This window comes from Grampus griseus, assembly GCF_964374135.1.
Source record: "Grampus griseus genome assembly, chromosome: 11".
NCBI classification, from domain to species: Eukaryota; Metazoa; Chordata; class Mammalia; order Artiodactyla; family Delphinidae; genus Grampus; species Grampus griseus.
The window spans coordinates 8,356,397-8,378,641 of NC_139005.1; the positions used below are offsets into that span (position 1 = coordinate 8,356,397).

At 40.5% G+C, this 22,245-nt stretch overlaps 1 long non-coding RNA gene across 1 annotated transcript; it reads right to left on the bottom strand.

Annotated features, from left to right (window-relative positions):
* Positions 1-20,259: 20,259 nt before the first annotated feature.
* Positions 20,260-22,200, bottom strand: LOC309830250. Its single transcript, XR_014297463.1, has 3 exons — positions 22,141-22,200; positions 21,000-21,050; positions 20,260-20,346 (listed from the first exon to the last, which is right to left on the bottom strand). It is a non-coding gene; the product is annotated as an uncharacterized lncRNA (long non-coding RNA).
* Positions 22,201-22,245: the final 45 nt, after the last annotated feature.

The following is a 22,245-nucleotide window of genomic DNA, read 5'->3' on the forward strand; positions in this document are numbered from 1 at the left end:
CTGAGGGAATCATTAAAATTTCCAAACTAACTGATCCTGTTAAAGATAAAAAAGAAATGTGGCTCTAGGTCCCTACTCCCTCAAGCCTACAATACCCCTTTTCCCCTTTTTTGGCATTTCTCAATTTTCCTCCTCCCTAGATCCCCCACCTTTGTTAACAGAATCGGAGTGAATTTCATAAAGGAGGTGGTATGCTGTATTCTAATTGGAGTTCTTCAGACATGAGTTTAATCTTATCTCTTTCCGTTTTCTCTGGACTTTTAGCAAGCTATTTCAACTCTCAGAGCCTTAGTTTCCTCACCCATATAATAAAGATAATAATAATACCTACCCTAGAGGGTGAAGAGTAATGATTAGCACACGTAAAAACCTAGTGGAGAATGCCTTCACCACTTCCTAATAATTGTTGTGGGGAAGAACAGTACACATGAAACTAAGAAATGAAGTGCTCCCAAATTAAAACTGTTAAGATTGCTACGGCAAAAGATCAAATTACAGGACTTCCCTGGTGGTGCGGTGGTTAAGAATCCGCCTGCCAATGCAGGGGACACGGGTTCGAGCCCTGGTCCAGGAAGATCCCACATGCCGTGGAGCAGCTGAGCCTGTGAGCCACAACTACTGAGCCTGTGCACTAGAGCCCGCAAGCCACAAGTACGGAAGCCTGCGTGCCTAGAGCCCGTGCTCCACAACAAGAGAAGCCACCGCAGTGAGAAGCCCGCGCACCACAAGGAAGAGTAGCCCCCGCTCGCCACAACCAGAGAAAGCCCGCGCTCAACAACAAAGACCCAACGCAGCCAAAAATAAATAAATTAATTTTTTTTAAAAGATCTGACAATGCATCTTCCAAATTTTAAAAAGACATGAAAAAATTCACTTTGTCTTTTTTTTGGTAGCACTTTCTGATGTCTTTTCGTTTCATCTGGGGGATACTGTTTCTGATATTGATTCTGTCATGGTACATTGATAACTTCTACTCACTCCCATTTCTTACAAAGTTGGGACATGTTCCTGGGTTAAACAACACTTTTACAATGGGCATAACAAAATCAGTATTGAAAAAGAAACCGGACAGTGGGATTGTTGACATCAAGTGAAAAAAATCATCTTTGGATTTTATCAAGGGCTTCCACCTACCTTGAAATCATATAGAATGATAAGAATCTATCCAAGCAGATCTCTAAGACGGAAAGGAGCCCATTCATGAACATCTCTGGAAAGGACTGGCAAACCTTATATACTGTAAAGAGGGCATCTGAGGAACATTCCTTCAGGGCCAGATTCATCCTAACTCCAGGTCTACTCACTATACGTCTCAATGAATGCTGAGTATGATTTTATTTTCTTACCTACTAGCTCACACTATTAACTCATACTGAACTAACAGTTAACTGAAACAAATAGGTTTTGTTAAACTGCTTCTTGAGTTATTCATGTTTAAATCTAATAAAGAACTTCACACACGATTGATTGTAGCTTTGAACTGAGACTATTTCCGATCCTGATTTTGGTAACTACCCAGTGTAATGGAACCTTCAGCTTTCCGTCCACAAATTGATAACTATATTCTCTGTTTCTTCTCAAAGTAGACATGCATTTCATTTAATTTTGGCAAGTCTCTTTTTTTCTTTTTCTATTATCTTTTTAATTTTTTGTCTAACTTAAAAAAAAATACGGCGCCCCCCTCACACGGGGGTGAGAGGTTCTGCACACAGGCTGCAGCACAGCGGGCTTTGGAGGCGTGGAGGCAAGGTCCTCCCCGATCGCTAAAAGAGGTTTTCTCCCCGAGGGCGCGTCGTCCCCCACTATCGTCTCCCCTTCGGACCCACGGAGGCTCTTCGAGAGGCTAGCTCGCGGCTGGGCTGGGGGTCTGCGGTATGGGCCACAGCTGGGCTGACGTGCGCCTTCGCCGTCAAGGCAGTGAAATGCCTGCGCTGCCTCAGGCTCCTCAGTCTGCCTTGCCGGGGCGTGGCGTGGCGTGGCGTGGCGTGGGCGTGGCGGGACCGTGGCGTGGGCGTGGGCTGGATCTGAAATGTCTGACCAAGCCCGCCTCGCGTCGCCAGGCCCGCCACGATGGCTCACATGCCCGCGTGCAACCCAGGCTAACACACGGCGCGCGCCCGGCTACGTCAGTTCCCCCCCGCACGCGGCGAGGACGACCACGACGAGGCACCTGCCCCACGAGACGGGGACAGGGGCGCCTCCCTTACCCTCTCGACGTCCTGAGAGAGTTGCTCGACGACGGACGCACCATCGCGGTGGGGACCCGAGGGCCTCGCAGGCAACGGGAAACGACGCCACAGCTCGGGCCAGTGAGGGGCGACCTGCAGTGCTGCAAGGGCACCGCTGAGGGCGGGGCGAGACGCGCCCACGCACTGAGGTGGGCACGCAGCGCGGCGGCGGCGGCGGCGGCGGCGGCGGCGGGACACCCCCGCCCTTCCCCCACCTGGGTGGGGAGGCTTCTCGCGAGACACGCACCGAGGCGTCGAGGCTAGAGAGTTCCCGCGGTTTGAGAGGCAGGGGCGGGAGACCAAAGGCGGTCCCGGGCTCCGCACCCCGTCTTCCACGCACCACCGCTGGGCGGGCAGGAGAGGCCAGGGGTCCGTGGGCAGAATGAGGAGAGCGGCCTGGTTCCCCGGGAACGTCGGCCTAGGCCCAGCCCTGGAGAGCGCGACATCACCACATCCGGCACTTTCTGCGAGTCTTGGTAAGACCTTTTGTCAATTGTATATATTCTACTGAGCTCTGACTGGAAGGCTCTTATGTAGTATTCCTACTGAAAATGGCATAAAGCCCAGAGTACCCACTTAAAGCCAAGTTGGAAGAAAATGACGTGGAATATCTACTTTTCTTTTTACCCCCCGCCCCAAACACCTCAAATACTTTGGACTGTGACAGAAAAACAGGCTCCAAAAGGGGCAGAATGTAACTTTGTTGCAACCAATCTTCCACCTTCTGGTGGAAAATCTCTTAATTTGAGATTTTCTCTTAATGTGATAGATTGAGTTCCTATCCCGATAGGTTTGATGGTCTGCCCTCTCTAGTCTTAGAAAAGTTTCACCTGATATGACTTGTCCAAATTACTTGTTTTATAGAATACAGCATGCTGCTTCCTTTATGAAATATACTCGTGTTTGTTAAAGAATGGTGGGGCATCTAGGGAGGGAGAAAATTAGCAGAAATTAAAAAGGGGAAATGGGGTATAGTGAGCTCCAGGTAATAGGGACCTAGAACCACATTTATGTCCTTAGCAAGAAGATCAGTTATTTTGGGATTTTATTTTTATTTGGTTTGTTTTTAATTTTTATTTTATATTGGAGTATAGTTGATTTACAATGTTGTGTTAGTTTCAGGTGTACAGCAAAGTGATTCAGATATACATATACATGTATCTATTCCTTTTCAGATTCTTTTCCCATATAGGTCATTACAGAGTATTGAGTAGAGTTCCTTGTGCTATACAGTATGTCCTTGTTGATTATCGATGTTATATACAGTATATATAGTAGTGTGTGTTTGTTAATCCCAAGTTCCTAATTTATCCCTCCCCCCAACCTTTCCTTTTTGGTAACCATAAGTTTGTTTCCTAAGTCTGTGAGTCTATTTCTGTTTTGTAAATAAGTTCATTATATCATTTTTTAGATTCCACATATAAGTGATATTTTGTGATATTTGTCTTTCTCTGTCTGACTTACTTCACTTAGTATGATAATCACTAGGTCCATCCATGTAGCTGCAAATGGCATTATTTCATTCTTTTTTATGACTGAGTAATATTCCATTTGTATATATGTACCACATCTTCTTTATCCATTCATCTGTCGATGGGCATTTATGTTGCTTCCATGTCTTGGCTATTGTAAGTAGTGCTGTCATGAACATTGGGGTACATGTATCTTTTCGAATTATGGTTTTCTTTGCTATATACCCTGGAATGGGATTGGTGGATCATATGGTAGCTCTACTTCCAGTTTTTTAAGGAACCATCATACTGTCCTCCATAGTGGCTGTACCAGTTTCATTCCCACCAGTAGTGTACCAGGGTTCCCTCTTCTCCACACCCTCTCCAGCATTTATTATCTGTAGACTTTTTGATAATGGTCATTCTGACTAGTGGGAGGTGATAACCTCATTGCAGTTTTGATTTGCATTTCTCTAATAATTAGCAATGTTGAGGTCAAGCTCTTAAAAACTGTCTGGGCCTCCCGTCAGTGGGGGAGACTCTTGCTGGCCTCTCCAGCATTTATTTTTTGTATTTTAAGGATTTCTTCACCCTGTGCAGCTTCTTCACCTTTGCAATATTTTCCTTGTTTGCTAAAATTACTGAAACTCAAAAAAGGTGTGAAAACAATAAAAACATTGCACTAGTTTTATAGAATCCAGGGAAGGCAAAAAACAGTGGAGCTCTTTCACCTGGCAGCTGGTTTGTGAATTAAAGGTGTCAGAAGGAGGGAGGAAGCAACAGCAGGTAGAAAAGGAGAGAGCTGTTCCTGTCCGCAAGCAAAGAACAAAGGGAAAATGTTTTCTAGAAAAGTGGTCCAGGAGGAAGCCTGCTGGAAGCATCAATGAGAAGGGGTCTTGGATGTTCCTGTGCTGGGTTCATGGCCCTCAAATTTCAGATTCACAAACACCCAGAATGAGACATGGCACTTAGAAATTGGATGCTGATTATTTCATTGGTAAATTGAAGATGGACTGCCTTGTTCCAGTGTCATGGCTTTCTGAAGGACTGGAATCTTCTTACTGATTTTCTGAAAAACCAAAAAAGTTTGCAGGGAGTTTCTAATCCTTGCTACTAATTGAAGGGAAGTAGGTGAGAGCTCAATATTTCTCTCTCTCTTCTTCCTCATTCTCCCCTTTCCTTCCTAATTTTTTTGTTTATGGTTTATATGCACCTAACATAATGGGCTCTAAATTGTTTCTTACAAGATGAATGAAAAAGATTCTTCTGAGGTTATCTCTTGATTGCTGTAAGTAATGTTCAAATATCTATTTACAAAGACGGTTACTGTACATTTCCTATAATAGCAAAAAAATGAAACCAGCCTACATGTCCATTGATAGGGGTCGGTTAAAGTAATCATGACACAGCCAGACAATGGATAGTATACAGTGGTAAAACAGAAACAAAAACAAAAACCAGGATCAAATAGATCCACATAGCTCTATAAACTAATATGGAAGTTTTCTAAGAAATACATTATTTGAAATGAGCAGCATATAGATCTGAATGTAAAATATGATACCATTTGTGGATAAAAAAGATTATATATATTTATATAGACACAAATATTTCCGAGAGGATGTTCAAAAGAGTTAACTGTGGTGGCTTTTGGGGAAGGAAGTGGGGAGGCAGGCTATGATATGCCTTTAAAAGTTAGCCTCATACTTTTTGTTTAGTGTTTTTCTAACTTGAGCCTATATAAGCAATATTTTTTAAACTACGAAACATTTAGCAGCATAAAATTACAGTATCATTTAGCAGGGACATGGGCCCTGAGAGGCCTGGTCAGGTGAAAAATCATTGAGCCTGAGGAGGAAGAGAGGAGAGGACCAAGAGAGAACAGTGATCTGTTCCTCATTGCCAGCCCACTTTAAGACAGGTAATCATAGGGAAAAAGGTAATTTATGGGCTGTCTTTCTCATAATCAGAACCCCCTTAGATAGCTTGTTAAAAAATAAAGGATCTTGCTGTGCTATTCCAGAATACCTGAATAGAAATCATTAGAACTGGGGTCCAGGACTATGCAATTTCAATATGTTTCCAGTTGATTCAGTGACACAGTAAAGTTTGAGACCTGCAGGGGTTAGGGCCCTTGATGGAGAGTGAGCTTGAATCATACCTGTCATTCCAGATTACTGGGGTGGTGGGCCTTGGGGAGGTCCACACTGGGGTGGTGGGCCCTGGGGAGGTCTTTCTGGTCCACGTCCTGGGGATGGTGTTCCCTGATTCTTCCCAGGACGAGGTGGGGGAGAATGGCGATGACGATGACCTCTTGGTGGGGGTGGTTTCTGCTGAGGTTGACCCTCTTGTAGAAGTGTGTCTCTGCTGAGGTTGACCATCTTGTGCGGGGGGTCCCTGCTGAGGTCCATCACCTTGGTTTTCACCATTAGGAGGGGGTCTAGGTGGTGGCCCTCCAGGTCGTCCAGGAGATGGTCTCGGAAACTCCTCAACTGAGTTTGAGCTTGAGTTGTTTACACCTGTAAGGAATGGCACAAGGATAGAGCATCGTGGGGATAGAAGGCTCCCCTGTCACTTTGATCTCTGGTCACCTTTCAGACAGTCCCTTTCTCCCAGAACCTGCTTCTCAACTACCAACTTCCCTCCTATCCTTAACTTCATTTCGCATCACTCCTATTCATCCACATACTAGTCATATTGAGTCTTAGTTCTTTGCTCCTGAGACAAACATGTGTTTGTCTTCATCCATATTAACAGCTGCTCCCCATCACTCGTATTACCTCCTGAGCTCTGCCTCTTGTCAGCATTATGGTGAGTTGTATAATTATTTCATTATATATTACAGTGTAATAATAAAGCGCACAATAAATGTAATGCGCTTGAATCATCCAGAAACCATCCTGTCCCCAGTCTGTGGAAAAATTGTCTTCCACAAAACCGGTCCCTGGCGCCGAAAATGTTGGGGACCACTGCTACATGGAACTGTGGCAGTAGACATACAATTCTATGCATTTGTCAAAAACCATAGAACTGTACACTGTAACGTGAACTTTATTGTATGTAAATAAAGGCACAATTAACCAGGGTGTGGGGGGAATCTAAGATGAAATGCAAGTTGAGACAGATGACCGTAACTGAGTACAAATGAACCATATAACCATGCTAACAGAACAGAAACAAAGGTCCCGACCTAGATAACCTTGGCAAAGAGGATTTTGACCAGATAATGTGAAGGCAAAAGACAAAAAGAGCTACACACAAACATTGTTCTGTGATTATAAATCTGTTTTGACAGGTGAGTCAGTATCTCTGAAACTAATTTATTGGTATAGTAGAGTTGAACAAATATGTAAACATATTGTAGTTGTGAAGTAGGTTTCTCATTGTAGGTAAAAGAAAAAGAAGGAAATGGAGAAGGCTAGAATAAACTTTGAGTTGCTGGACTGGAATTGAATTATCAGTATGTACTCATGTTCTCACTTATGTGTGTGTGTGTGTGTGTGTGTGTGTGCGCATATGCATACACAAACAGATACAGAAATAAATGCACATATGTGTGTATGAGTTAGCATATGTACATGTATTTTCTAGCTCTATTCAGTGAGAGGGGCTAGAATCAGTGACAGGTTAGTAGCCATGAACACACCACCTAGCTGCTAGATCTTGGTTTCTAAATGCCATTCTTCAGTAAAGGGAACCAGGGGTCCTTGGAGAAATGGTTGTTTCCAGGGCTAGAACATCTTGGGTGTCAGAAAGTAAGGAACTGCTTAAAAGAAAAAGAGATGGAACATGTCAAAAGGTATCTCAAAGAGCACTCAATGGCCAGTAAGAACTTGAGCTACGCAATAAATAATGATAGTACTGGATTGTAACCCAAAGAATAAAATACGTATTCTTAGGTCCATCGTAAGATTAATGAATGAATGGATGAATGAGTGAATGGAAAAATGGTCACTTTTCCTTGCAGAAAAATTCCACTTAATATATTAGAACACCACACTAATATTTAACCACAGGCAAGATCCATCAGTGTATAAATAGGATATCTGTATAGTCTTAAAGTATCTCCCACAACTATTTAATATTTATAACGGGAGCAACAGTAAGTTTACAGTAGAGAGTCCTGGTAGATATCACCTTAGCCAAGAAGTGAAGGTTAACATGACCAATAATACATACTGACATAATGTGCCCCTGATATGATGTGCTAAGAAAAGCACAGCCAATGGCACTTCCCAGTAATGCACAACCTCAATCCAATCATAAGCATGTATCAGAAAACCCCAAATTGAGAAACATTCTACAGAATAACTGATGAGTACTCTGTCATGTCAAGGTCATGAGAGACAAGAAAGACTGAGGACTAAGGAGCCATGATGACTAAGTGTAATGTGGAATCCTGAAGGAGATCCTGGGACAGAAAAAGGACATCACTGGAAAAACGTGGTGAAATCCAAGTAAGTTCTGTGCTTTAGTTAGTAACGTTGAGCTGAGGTTGATTTCTTAGTGTTGACAAATGGTCTACGGTTATGTAAGATGCTAACCTAAGGGGAAGCTGGGGGAAGAGTATACAGGAACTCTCTATACTAATTTTGCAACTTTTCTGTAAGATTAAAATAATCTTTTAAAACTGGCATTAAAAAATTAAAAAAGGAATAGGATAACGTAAAATGCTATTTTGATATAAAATTTTCAATGAAATTGACATTATTGTAAGATAATGTTAATTACCAAATTTAACTCAAGAAGCTTAGGAAAAGTTGAATAGAAAATAACCATGAAAGAAATGGAAGTTATAGGAAAACAGCTGCAACAACCTATCACTATAACCTCCACCATCAATGGACATAGCAAATTTTGATATATAAATTTTTATATCGTTAAAAAACATAATTCTTACTTAAATTGTTCTAAAATATAGATAAGATTAACAAGTTTCTAAATTCGTTCTGTGAGGTTCACAAAAAAAAATATGTAGACCTGCAAAGATATTTCATTAGGAAAAATTTTCAGTTAACATCTAACTAGTCAACACTGTGTTAGAAGAATAATATATCACGTTGAAAGAGGATTGCAAGCACGGTTCAGTATTAGGAAATACTGAACCCTGCTTCTACTATTGACCTTCTAACCCCTGCTGATGGCCTCAAAATTTTTACTGAGAAGTTCAAGGAAATCAGAAAAGAGCTGTCTCACCTTAACAGCCACCAAGGTGACTAACCATGAGACGTGCTGCATGATGATAATCTGTGACTAACCCACAGGCAATTCTAGCCCTATTTTCTGGTTTCTCTCCCATTATAGTTGAAGCCTTTTTCCTCCTTTTACTTCTACTCTGAATTTCAACCCACATTGGCTAGTCAAGGATTTTGCTAGCTTACTCCCATACCAATTCCACTCTTGCTCCAAAAGTCTATTCTCCACCCCCATTCATTTTAAGATCACATTATTCTTCCATTCCAAAATTTCCAATGTATTACCACCATTTTATTCCATCAGAACAAAATCCAAATTTGTTACTATGGCCAACACCCTACATGATTGGCTGTCTCTGAACTTGCTGACTTCTCTACTTAATTCTATACTCCATTCTAGACCCACTGATCTTCCTGGTATTCCTGCAACATACCAAGCTTGTTCCTACCTTTATCAATCATGCTTCCTCACTTTATTCAAATCAGCTCAAATTTCACCACTTTGAAGCCTTCTCTGAATACACAAAAACCGTCCATCTTGTTAATTTGCTTTTTAAAAAAATTTTTCTTCTGGTAGATTTTTTTTAAAAGACCTAATACTTGTTAGAGCAGTTCTAGGTTTATAACAAAATTGAGAGGAGGGTACAGAGATTTCCCGTGTACTCATGTCCCCACAGATGCATAACCTTTCCCATTATCAGTATCACTCACAAGAGTGGTATATTTATTTCAATTGATGAACCACATTGACATATCATAGTCATCTGAAGTCCATACTTCACCTTCAGGTTCCCTCTTGGTGTTGTATATTCTGTGGGTTTGAGCAAATGGATAATGACATGCATTCATCATTATAACCTCATACAGAGCATTTTCACTGTCCTGAAACTCCTTGTGCTCTACCTGTTCATCTCCTTGCCTACCCCCACAGCCGTGGAAGCCACTGATCTTTTTATTGTCTCCATAATTTTGCCTTTTCTAGAATGTCATATAGTTGGAAGCACACAGTATGTAGCCTTTTCAAATTGACTTCTTTCACTTAGTAGTATGCACCGAAGTTTCCTCAGTGTCTTTTTGTGGCTTGAAAGCTAATTTCTTTTTAGCACTGAATAATATCTCATTGTCTGGATGTACCACAGTTTATATTTATCCACTCACCTGCTAAAAGCCATCTTAGTTGCTTCCAAGTTTGGGCAATTACAAATACAGCAGCTATAAATATCCATGTGCAGGTTTTTGTGTGGACACAAGCTTTCACCTCCTTTGGGTGAAGTACCGAGGAGTGTGATTCCTGGATCATAATGGCAAGAGTGTTTCGTTTTATGAGGAACTGCCAAACTGTGATCCAAAGTGGCTGTACGATTTCAAATTCCCACCAGCAATGAATGAGAGTTCCTGTTACTCCACATCCTCGCCAGCATTTAAACCAAATGTCAGTGTGCTGGGTTTTGACGATTCTGATAGGTATGTAGTAATGTCTCATTGCTGTTTTAAATTGCATTTTCCTGGTGATGTGTGATGTGGAGGATCTTTTCATATGCTTGTTGCCATCGGTGTGTTTCCTTTGGTGAGTTACACGCTAAGGTCTTCGGCCCATTTTCTAATCGAGTTGTTTTCTTATTGTTGAGTTTTAAGAATTCTTTGTTATATTTTGGATTGCAGTCCTTTATCAGATGTGTCTTTTGCAAATATTTCTCCCAGTCTGTGACTCCTCTTCCAACTCTCTTAACTGTCTCTTTTACAGAGCAAGAGTTTTTAATTTTAAAGAATCTGGCTTATTAACTATTTCTTTCATGTATTGTATTTTTGGTGTGATATCTAAAAAGGCATGCTTTTTTAAAAAAAAATTACTAGTCTTCACTGTCAGATAGCCAGCATTCAAGATCCCTGCGTCTTGGTCGTCACGGTCTTGTGTAATCCCCTACCAGATTATATCAGGATTGGCCTGTGTGACTGATGGCACACTGATGGCAGAAATGGCAGTATGTCACTTGTAAGATTGAGTTACGAAGGACATTGTGGCTTCGCCTTGGTCACTCTCTCTTGTTCTTCAATCTCAGTCTCTCTCTCCCTCTCTCTCTCTTTCTCATCACTTGCTTTGGGAGAAGCCAGGTGCCTTAGCCCTATGAAGAGGACCCATCCTTTACAGGCGAGTCTCTTGGATCCTCCCATCTGGTTTCACAGAGGGGAAAGCACCAAGAGGGAGGAGAAGAAAAAGTCTTCTACCTCCAGTCCTTCACTTCCCACTTGGCTTCTGATAACAACTTCACTCTCCCCAAATTGTTTCTAACCTGGATGGAGGTGGGCTGAATGACAGGGATGGGTCTGCTTCCTCCTAGTAAGCCCTGCAGTGAGGTGTCCATCTCCAACTGCTCAAGAGTCTTCGGTAGTGACTATTATTAAAATGAGAAAGATTTTGTTTATAGGTGGATCATATAATCACCAAGGTCAACTCTACTCTGTAGAGTTAAATTACACTTACATTTCCTTCCTTGAAAAACTTTTTGTTTTCCTGGAGTTAATAATCATCTTTTTCTTCATTTGCTTGGTTTCCTTTCACGTCTCAGTCTTCCTGCAACCTCCAACAGACCTGTTAAATCTCTCTCAACACAATGTTTTTCACCCTCAAACAGTCAGATAATTTGCTTTTGTCCTGGAAATTCCCTTTTCTCCTTCTTAAGTAGGATGATGTACGTCCTGGGTTAAAGAAAGCCTTTCTTGGTTTTCTTCTTTGTTTGAAGTACATCCTACCATATCTTATTACGAATGAGTGCATGAGAGGCAAAATATTTAGAGATTTTTATGTCTGAGAATGTCAATTCATAATCTGACTGGATATAAGATTCTAAGTTAAAATTATTTTTACTAAGAATTTTTACAACACAATTCCTGACTTCCACTGTTGTTCCACTATCATTCTGATTCTCAATTCTTTGCATATGACTGCTTTTCTCACTGAGAACTTCAGAATCATCTTTTTATCCCTAACATTTAATTAGATATATGTTGATGTGGATCTTTTTTCTATTTCTTGTACTGGGCACTCAGTATTCCCAGAGGGTCTTCTGTCCTGGGGCCTGCACTTTAAAAGAGGCCCCACACAAACACCAAAACAAAGGCATTGTTTTTTTCTTTCACTTTCATTAGAAAATATTTTTAAAGTTCAGCAAGTAAATTGAAAAAACAGGAATTGTGGGAGAGGGGCACAATTGAACATGGGGTCCCCAAGGCCTGAGTATGCAGGATTGAGAATGTGTAAAGGTTCAGAATAAGTTCACAACTTCTGCCCTGGGGCATCAGACAAAAAAAAAAAAAAAGGCTACTTTTGCTTAAATTTAGTCACCTCAAATCAATCAAAAGCATGAAGGCAGACAGGTTCTCCCACCCCCACACTGTAACTACACTCCCAATCACTCCTGTGCTCAATGGTATAGTTTGGGGAGGTGCTTAAAAATTCCTGGAAATCCTAAATCAGAACTGAGGCAAGGGGGAGGAAAACTTGCCCAGCAGGTTCCCACAGGAGCTTGACCAGGTCAGTCCTGGGCCCGACCAGCTTCCAACCTCCTGTTCCAGCAGACATCCTGCCCGCTCCCTTCTCCCAGCTTGCAGGGACAGTGTCCATCCAGGGGAACTCATGGCTCCCTTGGTCTCTAGGCTTGGTCTAAAAGGCAGTCTCCAAGGAACAGGCTTCGGGAGCCAGACAACATGGGAAATTTGACCTGAACCTAGGGTCTATCTTGGTTTGTAACTTGTGAATATTTAGAGATATGTGTGCAGGCCTCCATTTGTATTCCTGCACCGGACCCTGCAATGTTAAGTGTGAGCCTTTGGATAATAACTGGACACTTTCAACATGGAGGATCATCCTTAAATTCTGGGACATATGTTATAGTGTTCCATTGATAATTTCTTTCCCAGTATATTCTGTTTTCTTTGAAATTTGTGTTGAATTTTTTCTCACCTATTAACCATCTCTTTGCATTTTTGCTCTGTTTTATGGTGGAGTTCTTCATCTTCTATTGAACTTATTATCAACTAAATTTACAAGGACCAATATTTCTTTTTATCTTCTGGTTGACTCTTTATTTAATAGCATCCCGTTCTTGTTTGAAAGATGCAATATGTATTCTTTTTCCCTCAGAATATATTAATTACAGTTTCTTAAAGTTTTCTTCTACTCCTCATATTGTCTGTTTCCTCTGAATTCTGCTTTTACTGTTTCTTTACTTGAGTCTTATTTGATAGAGATTTTCCTCAAATGTCTGGTGATTCTTTGCTTTCTGTTCATACATTGGAGTTAGACACCAAGACAATCAGAAAACTCTATGTGCATTGAAAGATTTTTTGTAGAATCATGTACCTCACAGTAGGATGATTGAGTGGCATGATAGCTATTTTGTTAAAACTTATCTCCAGGTGCTGTCTCTGAGACAGCTCTGAGTCTTCAGAAGAATCTTCCCGTCTCCTGCTTGGCAAGCATAATCCTCACTGCTGGCGCTTTGGAGCTGGCCAGGGTAAGAGGTTGGACATCTCTCCATTTATTTTATAGGCTTTCACTTGATTGTCCTGTTTTTTGAATAGCATCTCACTCGTATCTTCTTCCATAACAGTTGTCCCCAACTGTCCAGTGCCTCTCTGGTTCAGTTTTTCTAGACAATAAACCTACTCTCTCCTGATGCAATAAGGGAGGATATGAACCTGTTTCCAGTCACCTGTCTCCCCACCATCATCACTCCTCCTCCAACCCAATCTTCATGTGCCTTGTGTCTACAGTCCTTGAGCCTTGCCAGGGTTCTGTAAGACCATTGGCTTACTTCTATTTGGTACCACTATCCCTGCCCCCAGACGTGCACAGCTACTGGAGTAAGTTTTTCTCCTTTATGTTATGTCATTAACCATTCTGCTGGTTTTCAGCTCTTATAAATTGTGGCTGTTAATTGTCCTGTAAGTTTTATCAGAGATGATGTTTGCATTTCTGTTTCTTTTCTTGTTGTCCTTGTTAGGACTTCGAGAAGAAAGGGATAGGAAATGTTTTTACTATTAACACATAAATTGCTCTCAGTTACATTAAGGAAAAAATTGACCAATAGGCTAAAAACTCAAAACAAAGGCTGACAAAGGCTTATAAACCAAGACTTCTGTTCCCATCCTTCCAGTCAAACAGCTCACACCAGGGTAACCAATGACTTCCAGCTTGCTGAAACATGTCAGTGGATATGTTTCAATCTTCATCTTAACTTGCTTCTCAGAAGCAATGGACATTATTTACAACTCTGTCCTACTTAAAACACTCTCTTCCTTTGGCTCCATGATACTGTGTGTACCTGTTTCATAGTCTAACTCTCTGGTTGCTCTACTCCTTACTTTTTTCATTTATCAAATATTTATTGAGTCCCTCTTCCACACCAGTTATTTTACTAGGAGTTTAGGATGAATATAAAAATCATGATTCCCACCATCTAGGAGTTAAAGCCTTGTGTGTCCTTTGCAGATGCATATGCTTCCATTTAGCCACCAAATTCCTCTAACTTTGTTTTAGATTCTTTTCTCACTATATACTATCTCCTTAGAAAAGTTCATACTAAAAAAAGAAAAAGGTAACTATGTGAGGCAGCAGATGTGTTAACTTGATTGTGGTAATCATTTCACAATGTATGTGTATATGAAATCATCACACCGTACATTTTAATTCTATACAATTTTTAAAAATATAGAACACTTCATAAATTTATGTAACATCCTCGTGCAGGGGCCATGCTAATCTTCTCTGTATCATTCCAATTTTAGTATATGTGCTGCCAAAGTGAGCACTATATACAATTTTATTCACCAATTATACCTCAATAAAACTGGAAAAAATAAAAATAAAAACTCATCCTTGCCCACGGCTTCAATTATTATCTGTGTGCCAGAATACAAAGTTCAGTGTCTTGCCAAGACCTCTACTGAGCTTCACACCTTTACCTATATGACATCTTCATTTAAATATTTTAAAGGTACCACTCAGTACAGTATTTCCAAAACAAAATTAATCTGATAATCCTAACTCTAGAGACCACCATCCAACCACTCATGCAATACAAAATCTATAGCTTTAGCTCTGTGTCATTCCATACAAGATCCACCACCAATTTTTGTCCCCTTTTCTAAATATTTCTCAACTTGTCTCTATCTCTATCACCACCTCCATTCACCTATGCTCTACAGTATCCTCCCTACTTGGTGACCTGTAACCATTTTCGCTTTTCCTCCAAATTCTTTTCCAAGCTGTAGTCTGCAGCCAGGGTTAGCTTTTCAAACCGTATATGTGATAATGCAATCACATATTTTTTATGTGATTTTTTTTAACCCAACAAAAACCTATTCTGTCCAGACAGAGGACTAGGAAACAGACAGCCTAGCATGGCAGAAAACATTTAGACAATAATCCCTCTTCTACAGTCAAACACCACAGAAAAAGCTATGGCCCCAAGTGGGGAGTCTAGACTTCCACACATGCCTGGCTGTAACAAGGTGACCAAACCTGTGCCAGAGTAAAGTTAGAGAAGACCGAGGAGGAACTGGAACTTTCATCCCCACTTAGCAGTTTAAGACCCTCATTTTCCCCCCACCCCACAGAGTTAGTGGCAACCAGATGGGGAGCCTGGACGTCCTCCCTCATCCAACAGTAACAAAGCACTCCCTCCTTTCCATACAGGGGTAGTGTCAGTGGAGACTACACGGAAAGTAATAACAAGACACCCCTACTCCTCTCAGACAGGGTGATATCAGTGGAGGCCTTGTGGGGAGCCAGAATTCCATCCTTCACCAGGCAATTATGGGGAACCCCTCCCCTGCTTGGGAGTCAACACAAGTTGAGGGGGAGATCTTTACTTCTGCCCCTACCTGCCAGTAATTCAGTACCTCCACCTTTTACCTGCTGGAGTAGTATCACAGAAATCCAGCTAAGACAGAAGATTTAAATAAGATCCAGAGCCTCTAATACCTAAAATGTCCTGTTTCAATTGAAAATCATTCATCATACTAAGAATCAGGAAAATCTCAACCCGAATAAAAAAGACAATCAGCAGATGCCAGATGAAAAGGCCAGAGATATTAGAATTATCTGACAAAGAGTTTCAAGCAGTTGTCATAAAAATGCTTCAATGAGCAATTATAGACGTGCTTAAAACAACTGAAAAAACCTCAGCAAAGAAATAAAAAGTCTTAGCAAAGAATCAAAATGTATAGCAGAACCAAAAGGAAATTTCAGAACTGAAAATTATAATAACCAAAATTTTAAAACTTAATGGAAGGGCTCAACAGCAGAGGAAAACAATCTGTGAACTTGAAGACAGAACAATAGAAATGACTCAATCTGAACAACAGAGAGAAAAGAGACAACAACAAACAAACAAACAACACAAAATACCTATCAGATTCTCAGGGTCCTGCAGGAGTATAACAAAAGGCCTAATATTCATGTCATCTGAATCCTAAAAGAAATAATGGCTGAAAACTTCCCAAATTTGGCAGAAGACATAAGCCTAAAGATTCAAAAAGGCAAGCAAATTCCAACCAAGATAAACCCAAAGAAATCCACACCAAGACACATCATAGTCAAATATTTGAAAATAAAGACAAAGAAAAAAATCCTGAAAGCAGCAAGAGAAACAACTTATCTATAGGGGAAAAACAGTACAAATAGCAGAAAACATGAAAGCCAGAAAGAAGTGGCACAATACTCTTTAAGTACTGAAAGAAAAGAACTGTCAATACTGATTTTCATATAGTAATTTTATCTCTCAGGAATGAAAGGGAAATAAAGACATTGGATGAAGGAAAACAAGAGTTTGTCACCAGCAGATCTTCCTGAAAAGAATGGCTAAAGGAAGTTCTCTAAACAGAAAGAAAATGATGAAAGAAGGAACTTTGGAACAGCAAGAAGAAGAAAACAATGGAAAGGGGGAAATATGGGCTGATAAAATACATCTTCCTTTTTCTTTTGAACTTCCTAAGTATGTTTGACAGTTAAAGCAAAAATTATCTAATACTCTCTGATATGGCTGTAAATGTGTGTAGAGAAGTATTTAAAACAATTATAAGCAGAGGAGGGTAAAGGAAGGCATACAGGGAGGCAAGATTTCTACAGTTCACTCAAAGTGGTAAAATATTGACCCTCTTAGACAATGAAAATGTATGTGTATATAATGTAATACCTACAACAACCACTAAAAAAAAAAAGCTGTACAAAGAGATACACTCAAAATACTATAGATAAACCAAAATGGAATTTTAAAAAAATATTCAGGTAGCCCACAGGAAGGCAAAACATAGAAAATAGAGAAGTAACAAGATAAACAGAAAACAAAAAGTAAAATGGTACACGTAAGCTCCAAACATATCAATAATTACATTAAATGTAAATGGGCTAAAGTAAACCAAAATGCTTGAAAATTGGGGAGGTTCTGGACTAAAGAAACAGAATAGCCTACACCAGTATAAAAATTTGCCCAAAATTTGTATTTATATATAAATTGCACACACTTTATGTAAACCCATCTAACATTGTTCAGAATAGGATAACGCCTGTCAAGGGCCACCATCAAGTCTCTTTCAGACATCTAAGGACTAGAAAATTACTGAAAACAAAAGGTTACAGATTCTCAGAAAAACCACATCCTGTAGAAGCACAGCCAGCCCACATAAAACCGTGGACCAAAACAGATGTGAACCCCTCCCTCTTTCCAGCACCTTGCCCTTTAAAGCACAATAAAAGACTCACCCCCCCCACCCTTCAGGGCCAACACCACTCTAGGCGTTTGGCCCCTCTCCTCCCTTGGAAAGTGAATAAAAACTTTCTTTTCTGCCCTTGTTAATACTTCTGTGAATTCTTTCACAACCCATGTCAGCTCACCTAACATTTTATGTTAAATATTATTTAATATTTTGTATAATTAATTTTTGGTACAAATTAATTAATTTTGTACAATTAGTAATAGCATATAGAACTTGTACACAGTGTAAATAACTCATATAGAGCTCTCAGCTCAGGCCAGGCCTTCAGTGGTAGCTATTATTACGAGGACAGAAACTGGGTAGGGCTTCTCATCATTTGCAGCATGATACTCTCTCCAGCCCTGAGTCAGCCACATGATCATGAGGGTAAAAAACTGATAGACTTTACAACCATTCCGTATGCGTACAACCATTCTGTTTTTCACTTTTGGAACAGTATTCAGTAAATTACATGAGCTATTCAACATTTGATGATAAAACTTGGCTTTGCCCAATCAGATGATTTTGCCCAACAGTGGCTGACGTAAGTGTTCTGAGCACGTTTAAGTAGGCTAGGCTAAGCTATGACCTTCGGTAGGTTAGATGTATTAAATGTATTTTCGACTTAGAGTATTTTCAACTTACAGTGGGTACTGGGTGCATAACCCCATTGTAGGTTGAGGAAGATCTTTATATACTCTTCCTAAGTGACCTCTCTAAACCCATAACTTCAACTACCACTTACACCAGGATCAGTAAATACTAAGCAGACATGCTACAAATGCCCCCTTCAACCAATCCCCCGGTTTGGCTGGACTCATCTCTGTTCTCGAGGTAACCACTTAAACTGTGCAGCTGGAATTTGAAATGAAAACTTTTTTCCATTCTGGATAGATACTAATGAGTGCCTATTTTGAGTCCACTAACACTTTTTCTTGGCTAAATTTCACAAATCATTCCAATAGTCCATGATAAAATTCCATGCTGAAATCCACTTGAAATTAAAAAGAAAGTGGGAAGACAAATTGGAAAAATAGTCACTGACAGAACAGAAATAGTTTTATATCCTTAAAAGAGATCAGTGGAGGCCTTGGAACTACTTTCCTATTTAGATGAAAACCCTGAGACAAGCGGCTTGATGGAGCCAGGCTAAGGAATCCTCAAATATGATGTGCTCTGGTACAAGCCTATGTGACAGATCACTGATGACATGGAATACTTCTCCCTGAGGCAAACTAATACATTAATAATTCTTTACATTAATGATCCCAAAAATCAGTGTATTATTTGTTGAAATATATTAAGGAGCAAAAAGGAAATTTCAATTGATTTGATATAACCGACTCATTTTATAAGAGGAAGCTGGGGTTCACAAGAGGCAGAGATACAACTGGTAGAATCTACATCTCTTCACTCCCAAGTCTGCCCATCACTCTAAACTTGTGCCATTTTAGTTTGTCATTTATACTGTGGCATATACATACTGTGAAGTATAAATACGTGAAACCAACTAATTTTACATAAACTCACCCACTCCCTTTTGCAAAAAATATAGTGTAAACATAAAGAAAAACATGGGTGATTGTTTCCATCCCCCACTGAACCAAACCAGTTCTAGAGTAAGATGTTCTCTGCTGTCTGTGTCATGGCTTCCCAAAGATGCTCACCTATTAATTCCCAGAACCACTGAATATGTTCAGTTACATGGTAGAGGGGGAATTAAGGTCATTAATCAATTGACCTTGAAATAGAGATTATCCTAGGTTATCCAGGTGGAGCTCAATGTGTCCTCAAATGTGGAAGAGGGAGGCAGTAGAGTCGGTGTTGGTGACTCTGTGATGTACTGTCAGAATCAACCAACCTTTGCTGGCTTCAAAGATGCAAGATGGCCAAGAAAAGTGGGCAAGAAAATGGATTTTTCCAGAAAGGCTTCAGAAAGGAACTCAGCCCTGCCAACACATTGTTTTCAATCCAGTGAGATGCCTTTCAGACTTCTGAGCTACAAAACTAAAATAATAGGTTTATGTTATTCTAATTTACTAAGTTTGTGGTAACTTGTTATAATAGGAATAGGAAAACCAATATACTTTCCATAGGCTCATTTCACGCTTTCCTGTGGTCATAAGGAGTTGGCGCCTGATTGTAAAGTATTTATCAGAGAGGAGTAAAATGGTTGTTGGTTCTAAAACAAGGCAACTAAGCAATATGTTGCCTCATAGGGCTTCCCTAGTGGCGCAGTGGTTGAGAGTCCGCCTGCCGATGCAGGGGACACGGGTTCGTGCCCCGGTCTGGGAAGATCCCACATGCTGCGGAGCAGCTGGGCCCGTGAGCCATGGCCGCTGAGCCTGCGTTTCCAGAGCCTGTGCTCCGCAACGGGGGAGGCCACAACAGTGAGAGGCCTGCATACCGCAAAAAAAAAATGTTGCCTCATAAAATAAAAACCCCCTCTCAAAATTTAGTACAAATGAACATTTATTGAGCCCATATTAAATGGGACATGGTTAAGAGATGCCCCTCTTCTGTCTGTGTATAATTCCTGCCACTCTGTTTATCCTCAAGTAGGTACCTCCGATGTCTCACTAGTCTAGTCTTTTACAATTATTCAAGCTCCTATAATGGAATGGAAGGCTTGTTCAGAGGCTCAGAATCTTCTTAGAATGTTGTGGTTAGTAGAGCGATGGTCACAGGTAATGAGAATCTGCTTCATTTTCTAAACTAAAAAGCAAAACAAAAACAAAAATGAAAACATGAGTTGCCAAGAGAAACAAGAAAACCTAGTGCTCAAAAGATCAGGCTCATCTTTCTCATTTCCCACTGGGCACATGATTTAATTTAAGGTGTAAATTCCTTATTCTCCTGCGCTCTCTTTGAGCCTTAAGCAAGATACCTGCACACTGTCCAGGTATCCATTTTAATGCCTGAAGAAGTTACTTCAGAAATTTCCAAAAAAGCCAGGAGTGAGGCAAAGTATTAAAACCAGGACTTCCTGATTCAGAGCTCCTAGGCTTTACAGCTTTTAATTGAATTATATATTTTATGAATCAGAAAATCTGATGCCTTTTCCTCAGGCTCTCCCTTAAAAAGATTCCATAGACTGGACTGGAATCCACATCCTAGTGAGACAGGAAATCTTGGAAAACTCAAGGGAGAAAACTTGTTTATCCTATGCCTATTTGGTGACTGAAAATGCAAACAATTAGACTTGGACGGTAAACCTCAGAGAGGAAAGAGGCTGTCTTTTTCACCTCCATATTAGAATTATAGCTGATCTCAGCATCTGGAAAGTTTTAAATTGGAATCCTTTCCCAGCATTGAAAATGGTGTCAAATCCCTAATAAGATACCAGAGACAAGAGAGAAGAAACTTACCAAAAAACACTGTGTTGTACTCGTTGCTTCCCGTGGAGGTGCTGGGCTCCTCTATAATTAAGTAAAGAAATGGTTTTTATTCACTTCCAGTAAGGATCACAGTGTGTCTGTCATTCAGCTCACAGACTCAAGTAGCCCCCTAGTAAACATAGGACTCCACTGAGTCTATGACACAAAAACCTCCCTTCTTCTAACTGCCAAGGCACTCTGCCATGCCTGAAATCCTACCAGTGGAAATGAAACACAAGTGCACTTCATGAGAAGGATTTAGTTAAAGGGCTGGTCTCCACTCACACTTAGAAGTCCCTGAGAGATCCAACCTTCTTTTTAACAGGCCCTTCAGCCTCCACTAAAATACAATTTCTAGATTTCTCCAACTACAATCTGCAATCCCCTATACGCTTTAAGCAGTGCTGGAATACAGTAGGTCTCAATCAATGTTAGCTATTATTTATAGACATAAGAATCAGAGTGTTTAGAAATTTGCTTTTGTAAGTAAGGCCCAAGGGTCTTTCTTAGCGAAAATCTCAGGCATTCCTGCAGACTACTGGGGTTTGTTTGCGGGGGTGGAAGGCATTGAAATCTTACGACTTCTTGGCTGAGTGGCAGACAGAAAATTGAAAAATGATGGTGGCTTGAGAGAGGGATGGGCAGAGATAGGGACACTGCTTAATTCATGAAGCTTTTAAATTGCTCTATCGTCTGTTCAGTCTATATTCAGATAAGATTTACACTTAGTGTAACCTTTACTCCAAAAGTTCTCTATTTGAAATGAATTGTAATCAACTGGAAAAGAAAAGGAAATTGTTAACCCCTTTTCTGACCCTACAGAGACATGAAGGAGCTTGTCCTCTTTAGGGAAGCCCAGAAAGCAGGTCCCAGAGATCAGATCAGGTCAGACCTTGGGGCTGGAGCTATGCTGGTGTTCAACCAGTTGCAGTTCCTGGCGTTCTGGGAAATGCTTTAACTTTCCTCAAGTTTCAATGAACTTTTGGCTAAGTTTACTCCACCTCAGAGAACAAAGCAGCAAAAGTATCCCCAAATGTGTAAATTACCATAGGACTTTCCTATGTAAAGAACTATAAATAAGGAAAGGGAGGCAGGGAGGAACTTCTGCATTTCTGAAGAGAGGAATCCTCACCTGTGACCTCAGTGGCTTCTTCCTTAGAGCTCAGGGTGTTTAATCCCACATTAGTAGGCAATTCTAGGAAAACAAAATGGACGACGGGAATTGTCACAGACATAT